Source organism: Serinus canaria, chromosome 18 (genome assembly GCF_022539315.1).
Source record: "Serinus canaria isolate serCan28SL12 chromosome 18, serCan2020, whole genome shotgun sequence".
NCBI lineage: Eukaryota > Metazoa > Chordata > Aves > Passeriformes > Fringillidae > Serinus > Serinus canaria.
The window spans coordinates 7,287,376-7,298,715 of NC_066331.1; positions in this window are offsets into that span (position 1 = coordinate 7,287,376).

Genomic DNA, 11,340 nt, shown 5'->3' on the forward strand with positions numbered 1-11,340 from the left:
TGCGCACCCTGCCAGGGCAGACGGGCAGACAGACGGACAGACGGGCTGCGGGTGCTGCTCTGACAGCCTGGGGGGTGGCTGAGCCCCTTGAGGAGCTGGAGCTTTGTTATTGCAGAGCTGTCGAGGCTTTTTGCTGTATTTCTTCTCCAAACCAGCCTTGGCCACCTCCCCATTAGCAGCCGCCAGACTGGTGGTGTCAGCAGACTTGCTCTTGCAGAGCTAATGAGAGCTGGTAGAGAACATGCTGCCCACAGATCCCCCACTGTGGGTCCCTCAGGGAACACGTGCTGGGACAGACTGGGAGCTCCACACAGCCTTGAACCCGTTGGTTCAAGAGAAAAGCTCAGCTGGGAGCTGCTGAACCCACCAGTGTGACAACAGAGCAGTGTGGCCAACCCAACCCTGCCAGAGGTCAGGAATTGTTCAATAACACCACCAGCAGCTGCTGAATCATCAGATTTTCACCAAGTTTGCATTTGCCTTCTGCCCATTTAGTCACTGGGGTGAACAGCCATGAGCCCCAGCTCAAACAATGTCCTCAGGTGGTCACCGGGCAGCAGAGAAACCCCTCTGGACATGGGATGGCACAGCTGAGTTTATCACCTTCCCTTGAGGTGCAGGGGAAGAGGTGCTTTAGATTTAGCTTAAACCCAGAGAGACCCAGCTTAAACCCAGAGCAAAATTACAGTGCAGTGCAAGGGGAAAAAGTCCCATTTTAAAAAGGGGAAAAATCAAATACTGACCAATGTGAACACTGGGGGGATAATGTGGGTCAAGTGTTGGTTATCACTTGCTGTGTGTTTAAAGAAAAGAAATCTTCAAGCTTTTGTACCTGGTGCCTTAGTCCACCCTGGGCTCAGAGCCTGGCACATGGTTCTTGGGTGCAGCAGGAGTTTTTTCTCACTCCCTGGCACCAGGAGTCAAAATGTCTGGGCTCAAAAGTCTCAATTTAGAAATATTAGAAAACATTAGAAAAGTAAGTGAGAAATCCCCCAGCTTTTTCCAGATTTCTTCCTCCTTGCCTGGGCTCATCACGTCTGGCCCTGGCAGGAGCCCACCCCTGCCATCCTGTTCCACAAAAGGAGGTGGGGAGTGAAGCAGTGGTGATTCTCCACTGCCTCAAAATCCCAAACCATCCCAACAGCCCTGCCTTTCTGCATCTGGTCCCAGAGGTGGGACATAAATCAAGGGCAGGAGTGCAGCACACGCTGTCACGTGCCTGCCACCCGTTTCCATGGTTTCCCATGACTGTTGCTCTCAAGGGCTTGGGGTTAGGAGGCGACTTGTTCCAGAAGGAGAAAGATGCTGCCTTGACACCATTGCTGCCTGCTGGCCCCAGGGGGAGCTCAGCACGGTGCCTGCTGCTCAGACAGGGCAGTCCAGGCCTGTGGGGCTCAGGGAGGAGGACAGAGAAGTCTGTCCCCATGGCCAGTGCAGACACTGAGATGGGGTCAGCCTACATAATCCATACTGAAGAAATCAATCCATCTCTCTCAGGTGATTCAACACCCTGATCCCTCTCCCCTCACCAGCTGAGCATCATAGCCCCCCTGCTTTCCACCTCCTTCCTGTGGTCCTGTCCCCGTGATGGGGTAACACTGTGGTGCCCTGTCCCTGCTGAGCCTGAGCCTGCTTCTCTCAGAGCTTCTGCACATCAGGAAGAGATCAATTGCTTGTCCAAACTATCATCCATGCCATCTGCAGAGGGTGAGGACGGGTTTCCAGGCCCTCCAAGCCTCTGCTTGTGGCATGCCATGTTCCTGAGGGGTCTGTACCCACCTGTTGATGGCTTCTCCCACTCCTCCCCTGCCCTCCCACGTTGCCTCTCCTCCTCTCATGTGCTGGGTGCAATGAGAAATGTACTTGGCTCCTAATCCTTGAGTGGGAGGTAAAGGCAAAAAAACCCAAGACTTCAGCTCCACAGCGTGTGGGATGTGGATGATGGCAGATCCCCACCTTTGACTTCTCCACTGTCTCTGGGGTGAAGGCAGACACCTCAAATCCAGACCTTTGGGTCTAAGTCCACCCTTCCTGGTGCTTGGGGACAGCCTTGTCATTTGTTTCCTGGAGAATAACAGGCCATTTCTTCTGTGCCTTGCAATGTCAGCTCCCTGGGACCTTCTGACACACACCATTACTTGGGGTGGTCCCAGAAGACACCACATGAGATCCACCAGGGAGTGCTTTGGGAAGGAGCTGCAGGAGCTGCCCCAAGGCCTTGGTGCAAGTGGGATTCCAGGGCTGCAGTGAGGATCCCTTCTCCAGATCCTCAAGATACCAACCTGGCCAGAACAGGAGCAGTCCTGGGATTCTGAGTGGAATTAGGCTGAAGGCACCAGTTCCTCCTTCATTCTCCTCCCAGAGACGCTCTGGACTACTGACCTGGAGATACGGGATTGTCACCCTGACCTTTGCTGAAGCAAAGCCTCTGCTTGCCAGACCAGCTCACCCAGCAATGCCCTCAGCAGGCCAGGCCTCTCTCTCTCCCCTTTCCTAATCCAGCTCTGCTGCCAGCTGCAGTGTCCCAGCCTGAAAAGGAATAACAAGACTTCAGGAAACAGCTTTGCAGTGCTGCTACCCAGGGAGGGAAGGATTTAGCCTAAAGCCTGTACAAATGCTCTGTGCTTATTGCAGGTTTCCTTCCCCCAGTTTCTCTGATCCCAGGAGATCTGTGTGCAATCCTGATGCTCCAGCTCTGTGCTGGCAGTACCTGTGGCCTGAGCATCTCTGCAGGGTCAGGATGGAGGGCAAAAAGGGCTGCAGGCAGCAGGACCCCCTCAGATCCGTCTGGGGTTGGAATGCTGCCTGAATATACATCCCAGGGTGGGGGTGATCCCAGTTTAATCACTCAGTCACTGTCCCCATTGCTGGAAGGCTTGGTCACCAATTTACTCAGAAAGACCTGAAGTGCTGAGAAACTGGGATTTCCCCAGTTCCGTGTCTTCAGCTTGGCTGGGAGGAGATGTGCCAGGAAAGTGACAATGAGGGAGCTGCTGTCCCCTCCTAGCTCTGTGACACCTGGGCTGTGGTGAGGGGCAAAGCCTGGAGCAGACATTCCTAACTGATGGAATCCAGACTGCAGGAGGTGCTGCTGGAGCTGTGGGGAATGTGCTTAAACCAAACCAGCCCAGGTGCTCCTTCTGACATGGGAACAGGGCTCCTCTGCTCTGGGCTCCCAGTGCAGCAAATGTGTCTTTGTGTAGACTGAGGTGCCACCAGAGCAAACCTTCCAGTGGGACCCTGCCCCAAACCCCCAGCTCCCAGAGGGACCTTGTGGCCACTCCAGCCTCAGTTCACACCCCCATGTGTGGGAGCAGAAAGGTGTGGGATGCTGGGGACTAAGACAGCAGCAGCACTGAGGTGATGCCTGGTAAGGGAGAATGGGTTGGAGACCCTTGGCAGCAGCAGGCAGGGTGGAGGCACTGAGTGTGATGGGGACAGCACAACCTCCCCATGACCTTAAACCTTATGACAATTTTGCTGGTCTTCACCCCCCAAAATCCCTACCAATCCACATGATCTAAAAACTTCCAAGGATTAGGAGATCCAGGGCAATAGGGAAAAAGGAGCCCTGGGAGAGGGGCTGGTGTTGCCCAGGGCTCTCAGTCAGGACAGGGCGGGTCAGGGTGGGGCAGGGCAGGGGGAGACAACCCTGGAGAACACTTCCAACCCAGATTAACCTGTTCCTGGATTGGGAGTATTGCAAAAACTCCCAGTTCCATACTGGGATTTGGAAGAAACTGAAACCCTGTGATGCAACTGGCAGAGATGAATCAAGAGACACTCAGGAAGCAGATGACAGATCCAGTACCACAGGACTTCATGAACAAGGCATTAGCCAGCTGGTAAACTTCCCCAGATCCTAAACAGCCCCTGGTGTCACCCCCAGTGCCCAGCTCTTTCCCCCTGGAGCCCAGCCCCTGTCACAGCCAGACCCTTCAGTGGTAAGCAAGAGTGACAGGGTTATTGGCAAACAAGTTGACATTTCCAAACTGATTATCTTTGCTGCTCTTTTCCTTCCTGAAGCTGGTCTGAGCATGGCAGGGGTTGCTCAGGAAAGCCAATAAGCTAATATATTCATATCATTTCACATTTGGTGCCAGGACATGAAGTAAACACCATCACGGACTTTGCTCTGGTTCAAAGACAAGCCGTGATTCTTATTCCGATCACATCATCCATGCTCCTCTTACAGCTTCATTGATTCATATCTTAACAAGAAAAGCCTTCAAAACCCATTGTCTGCCCCGTCATTCCAGCCCTGATCTCAAGGGCCAGGCCAAGAAGCATTAACTAATCTGCTCACATTACCTTGCCTTTGAACCAAGCACCTCTCAGCATCAATCAAGAGCGTTTGGGTGTGATACATTCCCGCACAGGAGGCAAGTTGTGGCTGCCAAGGTCACCCAGTGACCTCAGTGCCAGAGCAAATTGATTCCAGAAGATGTGTTTTGCATTGCAGAGGTCACCCAAGTAAGTGCAGGAGCCAGCAATCAGGCACTGCCCCCTGCACCAGGCTGCCTTTCACACTTGGGGGGCACCCAGAGCTCGTGCCCACAGGGGGATGCTCGAGCAGCCCAGTGATGATGCCCTGTTTGGTTAAGAAGGGCTGTGTACTTATAAACAAGTCCCTGAAGGAGAAAGCTCAGGGCCTCAGGCAGCATCTGGGGTGCAAGAACGGGGACTTTGCTGGTGTCAGCCTGGCTGGGTCTCAGTGAGGGGAGCAGAGTTTACAAGCAGCAATGGATTCCTCCATGGAGTCCTCCCAGGGATTACAAAAGCCAGGCTGCCGATTGCCAGGGAAAAGAAGGTCCTTCAGCCTCTTGGGCTTCAGCTCAGCCAGAAGCTGCTGTTTGTTTGGCTCCAGTGAGTTCCCAGCATAGCAGAACGTGCTCCTGGGGGCTCAGCGTGCTCTGGGGTGGCTGGCAGGGACACGGGGCTTGGCCACCCCACGCGCTCCCCGGTGCCTTGCGCAAGGCAGCTCCGCTCAGGCCAGCCTGACTTACACTCAGGAAGGAATTAGTCACTCCTGTCTCCATCTGGCTGCAGGACACACTTGGGATGTTTCTTCCACCGCTCTCATAAAGGTTTCCCATCCTGCTGGTGCCAGTAACGAGGCCGGATCCATCCCCTTTGCTCCCGGCCGACCCCCAGGTTCAGGAGTGGGGGCTGTTTACTGGATTGCCTTAGAGGAATTTGATTTCACTGACATTTCAAGAGCTGCTTGAGACTGTTGTTTTCAGGGCTTGGAGTACTTTGAGAGGACATGTCCACCAGGAGGGAATTAACCATAGCTGTCCCAGGCCCCTGCCATGGCTGGACTCAGGGGGCATCTCTGGCCCTGGCTGGGTGGGGATGGAAAGCCAGACCTCCTGGAAAGCTCAGTTTTGCTTTGTTTCAGACTCAAGCACTCAATGAACCCAGACCCTTCTCGGTTGCTTGGATTTGCTTCTGGTTTCAAAACCCTTTTGCAGGAGGAAGCTGTTTTCTGCCTGAGTTATGGGAAAGCCCAGACTGGGGCTTTTCTCAGCTGCCCTGCTGAGGCCAATGTCCATCTCATGTCAGCCCCTGTCTCATGCCCTGGGGCCACAATGGAACTGGGCATGGGGAGAACCCTCAGGGTTGTGTGCACAGCCCCAAAGGGAGACACATCCCAACTTTGATCAGCACCAGTGTTGGACTCCATGGATCAGAGTCCATGCCACAGTGTCCATGTGGGACAGGCAGTGCTGGGGGTGGGGGCAGAGACCATTCACTGCAGGACCCTCATGAAACCCCACCTGGGGCCAAAACCCCACAGCCAGTGTCTGCAGCTCTCTGCCTGCTCCGCGGCTCTTCTCCAGGTCAGCACCATTACCACCGTCAAGCCCCAGGTGTGTGTCCACAGATCTGCATGGCACACACGGCTGTCTTCCCCTGCCTCTCCTGCAGAGGGGCTTGCCAGTCGCTCTCTTTAACCTAAACCCACAAAGTCACTCCAGAACATGTTCTGCTTTGCAAAGGGCTGAGCTGGGACAAGATGTGTGAAGGCAATTCATTGCCCATGGAGCTTCAGTGGAGGGAAAAGCTTCCCTGGCAGGAGTATGGGATGGGCAGGGAGATCTGGGGGAGAGCACAGGGCCAGAGCAGCTCTGAGAAGAAAGGTGGGTGTGCTGCTGAGCTATGGGAGAGCAGGGAGGAGGAGGCAAACCCAGCCTGGGTGAGGGAAGGATGCAGACAAGGTCTTGGGATCAGCTGGCTGAGACGAGTCCACAGGGAATTACAGCAGGTCTGAGCCTGTCAGATTACTGGAGCCGGGAAGGGGGGGGAGCGGGTTGAGGCAGGTCTGGCAGGAGGAGGGATGGAGGAGCTGGAGGGAAAGAGAGGAGCTGGGCAAGGTGGGCACAGAGGGGAAGATAAAACAGGAAAGCCTTATAAATATGATTGCCTGGCAAAAGATTTTGAGGATATAGAAACTATAGGCAAGATTGAAATGAAAGCAGCTTTGAGATGCCTTAGTTACTGAACAACTGGAAAACAATGGCATGGCCAGCTGAAGGTAATCCCCTTTTGATCAGACAATACCCTCTGCTTGCAGACAGCTCCAAGGGTCACAGCAGACCCTACTAGCTTGGCAGAAGGGCCCAAAGAGGAGTTTTTGGGTTTAAAATGTAACACAGTATGGTAATGTAATGATTCTTATAGGCTGCATGTAAATGCTATAGGATTTGTATCTTATACTAGATTGGCTGGTGAAAATTAGAATATTCAGCACAGAAGAAGATGATTCATTTTATTGTAATGGAAACCTCGCTCTCTTTCCCTCTTGCTTTTATTCTTTGCTTTTTCTCTTTCTCTCTCTCTTTGGGGCTTCTCTTTGCAGCCTGCTCCGAGCTGTGGCTGGCAGCTCAAAGCAGGGCCCCTGCACCCAGGCTCTTTGCAATAAACCACAAGTTCCAAGACCTGGCTTCAGAGATCTCTTGTCTCCATCTGTCCTGACTGTGCTACCCATTGTCACTTCTACAGGGCACAGAGGGAAAGGAAGCACATGGGAAAGGGGGGAGAAGGGGGGAGTACCCAGCCCTGGTGGTGTGGGGCTGCTGGGGGCAGGAAGACAGACTGGGGGTGCCATGGGGTGGATGAGGTGGGAACTGGCCTGGTCCATGACACGTTAACCCCAGCACCCACCTGGCCAAGGTGCAGGGCTGGGACCAACCAGGACAGGAGCACCACACACCAAAACCAATTAAATGCTCAAGGGGTCACAGACCAGCTCCAGGGCTACCTCCCATCCAGAGGTCAGAGGAGAGTGTCCTCATTTGCTGCCTCTTAAATACATCTGATCCTGCCTTAATTCCTTCTAAAACCCTCCCTGAGAGCTTTCGGGTGGCTGCTGGGGAGAGGCGCCCATGAGCTGGGGTGGCAGGCCAGCCAGGCACGGGTGACAGCCCTGAGCTGAGCAGTGCCTCCAGAGGGATGTGAAGGGCTGTGGTGGTGATGGAGGAAGCACCATGTGCACCACCATCCTGATCCTGGGTCCACTGGTCCTCCTGCTGCGGCGCCGCTTCTGCAACAAAGTGGAACCGTACGTGCTCTCCTGTCCCCCTCCTGGGCTCTGGGGCTGGGGATGGAAGGGTTGGGGGGGGGGAGGGGGCTGGGATGGAGGATCTCACTCCTCAACCTATGGGGATTCATGGAGATATTTGGGTTCCTGCTGGTTTTGGTTCTCTGGATGACACCAGGAGACATTCGCTCGAGCTGGGTAGAGAGGAGCCTTCTGTGATGCACCAGTGCCAGTAAGGAGGAAATGCAGGACTGGTCCTCCTGTTTGGTGTGAAGGGCCAGGTATAAACCACTGGGATGCTTTTAAATGCACTGAACAAGGTGTTTCTCAAATGGAGCAGTCCTGCAGCCTGGCTGCCTGACTGTCTTCATGCCTTGGCTTGAGAGGACATTGAGCAGTGACTTCAGCTGCGGGGACATCACCAGGTTGACACTGACACTCAACTGGTGTTAAACAGCCCTGGGGAGGTCCCACTCCACCCTTGCTGTTCTGGGAGGTTGGATGAGTGTCTGGCTGTGTGAAATGCTTGAGAGCACCAGCAGCATGTGGGCTCTGGGGACAGCCAGCAGCCACCACCCCACACCCTGTTGCGCTGTGCTCCGTGCTCACACACGCTCACACTCATCCTGGCTCCAAGGCGAAGGCAGGGAGCAGATGGGAAGGGACTTGCTGCAGTCCCACACCAAGGCAATGACAAAGCTGCGACAGGAGGGCAGGGTCACCTCCTGCTCGGTGCATCCCCGCTGCGCCACGGGCACAGTGCCGGCGGCTGCGGCTTCCGCTACCTGCAGCTCCCCTTGCCTTTTGGGAGGAGCTCCTGCTCCGTCCTGCTCCCGTTCAGCGCTCTCTTGGCTTCAGCTCGGTGGCAGCAGGGCCGTGCTCGTGGCGAGCCCGAGCATCGCCCTCGCTCCCTGTGCCTGCTCCAATGCCAGGCTCAGCTCGGGAGGTTTCTGCTGGAGACGCACAAATACATTCACCAGTGGAGACTGGAGACATCTGAAAGTGGGGAGGTCAAATTGGCACTTAATGAGCCGATTAAATCAGGGGAGGGAGAAACAAGTCTCAAAGCAGGGAAGGCATCTCCTGGCCTCTGTGCCCCTGGGTTTCCCTGCTACCTGCAGCACTGGCTGGATGAAACACTCATTAAGAGTCTGAGCAAATGAGCTGCAGAGGTGGGGGCTGTCTCTGGGCAGAGGGTGCAGGGATGACTGGCAAGGCTGGCAGACTGCAGATCCATCCCTCGGGAAACTGCAGGAGGAATGGGCAGGTGCATGGCTGGGGGACAAGTCACCGGGAATGAAGGCACAGAGCTGGCACTGTGCAGACAGCCCAGTGCCACAGCCCTGGACAGGCAGATCCAGCTGCAGCACAAGCCCTGCCCTGGGAGCTGTGTGCAGGGACAGCTTCTTGGGAGCAAGCAGTGAATAAAGCAGAGATCTGTGCAAGAGGAAATAGGAAGGAGCCTGGAGCTGAAAAGGCTGGGGCTGAGACAGGCACGGTCCTGCCCTGGCTACTTCCACTCAAGGCAGGATCAACACTCCTTCCATCACATTTAGACTGCAGGCTTGTAGCCTGGTCAGTCCTTTCACCCAGCTGACTTCATCACCACCATCAGCAGCAGCAGCAGCAGCAGCAGCAACAGCATGCAGAGCACAGAGAGAGAATGTGCCTGGTGCCAGCACCACAGCAAAAATCTGGAATGAGCACAAGAGTTCCCATCATGGCATGGACCTGGGAGCATGAGAGAGAGTCAGAGCTGGATGGCCAGGAAAAACTTCCTCCAAGCCCTGCTGCAGTCTTCAGACAGGCACCTGCAGTCTTCAGACAGGCAGCCCATAGAAAAGCTGTACACTCCTAGATTAGTTCTTTTGGTGATTAATTGCTCTCACCATTAAAGACCAGTAGCTATTAACAGCTTTTCTACTTGATCTATTTTGGACATTCATCTACTCGCCTTGCTTGGTGTTGGCATAAATCAGAACTGTTCCACTGACAGCTTTACACCAAGAGAGATTCTGTTTCCAGACTTTCATGTCCTGGAAAAGAAAAGCAGCACAAGCAAGAGAAAAATGTGCTGCTGGGCAGGGCCTGGGGAGAAGTGGTGCAGGAGACCAAGGCACAGTGGACCTCATGAAGAGCAGGCAACATCCTCAAGACCAGGAACAGACCTGAGGCACCAGAGCCCCAGTACTCTGTTGATCCAATTGGATTTTGACAACCAAGTTTAGGCTGCTTGGACACCAGGCCCCCATAGAGCAACAAAGACCAGGATTTTCCATGTTTGCACTGTTCTGGATGACTGCTGGATTAAAGACATCCCTGAGAAATGGCACATGGGAAGAAGAAGTCAGGACCCCACAGGTTCCACAGGATAAACCTGGCTTGGTGAAGGATCAGCCCTCTGCCTCTGACGTCCCTATGTGCAAAGCAGGGCGTGCACCCTGAGCAAAGGACACAAATGAACAGCACAGGCAAGATCAGATTATGTGAAATCCCTTGCTCACTTGACCTCCTTCACGTCCCTGTCTTCTATTTATATACCTTGGGGCTGCCAGGAATGGCTCAGGTTGTCCTTGGCCCACCCTCACAGAGCTGGGGGACTCAGCCATGAATTAATGTTGGCTGCCAGCATCTCAAAAGGAGAGGTTTGAAGGGAATCCTCCCAGCATCCCAGCTTTGGGGCCTGCTATCCCCACCCCTTGCTGCAGCTGAAAAACAAACTGGAACACTATCCTGGACTAACCTGCTGTCAAGAGACAGGAAGGTCAAGAGGGACTCCTTGTGCTTGGATTTCCTCACAAGCAGTGATTTATTCTTTGTTTTGTGTGATATTTAAGGAGAAGATCCTGGCTGGGGGCCAGAGCTGGCTATGGATGTCTGCTCTGTTTGCCTTTCTCATGTTCTTCCCCTTCAGTCTCTTCCTGGCAGGAGCTGCTCACAGCCTGCTCCTGGGTTTGGGGAGGTAGAGATGCTGCTGGTGTGGAACACTGGGTTTGGTCTTGGTGCCAGTCTAGCGTGAGGTGATGCTGGGGACTGAGCACCCAAGGGAGTACAGGAGCACCCAAAGAGGCACAGGTCACACAAAGGAGCCAGCTGGAAAGAGCCAGGTCTGTGAGATATCCTCCATGGAGAACTCTTGGAGAGGTCTCAGGTTTGGAGGGGCAGTGCTGGACTATGGCAAAACAAAGAAGTTGCTTTGGGAAGTGAAATGTGGGTTTGCCTTACTGCTGTTTTTGATACCCCTCCCAAAAGGCTGGACATGAATCCTCTGGGCCCCAGAGGGGTTGTTTTCCTGGGACTGGGAGCCAGGGCCATGGAGAGAGGGACTGTTTGGTGCCTGTGCTGATCTCCTCCCAGAACACCCTTGTTGTATCCCACACACTGTGCTGCAAGACAAGAACAGACCCTCTGCACTTCAGGCTGGGGAAAGCAGAGCCGGTAGCCTGGCATCATCTAGATCAACCTTCCAGCTTATTTCCCTCTGGGAAGTAGGACATGACCTCCTCATTTCCACTGGTCAGGCATGGCTGGCAGCTGGCAGTGGTGGCACACAGCTCTGCTTCTCCAGGCTGGAGCAATCAGAGCGCAGCAGGCAGGTACAACCAAGTGTCAGCCAAATTTCTGTACACTTCAAATACATTAGCAAGGCTACAAACACAGCCCCAAAGTGCTGCAGGCAGAAGAGAGCTGATAAACAACTCCCAAACCCACCAGCAAGGGAACACCCCTCTTCTTTCCACAGGAGATAGGGCTCAGCATTGCTTTCCCTCCATATCTGCCCAGCAGCTGAGCAAATC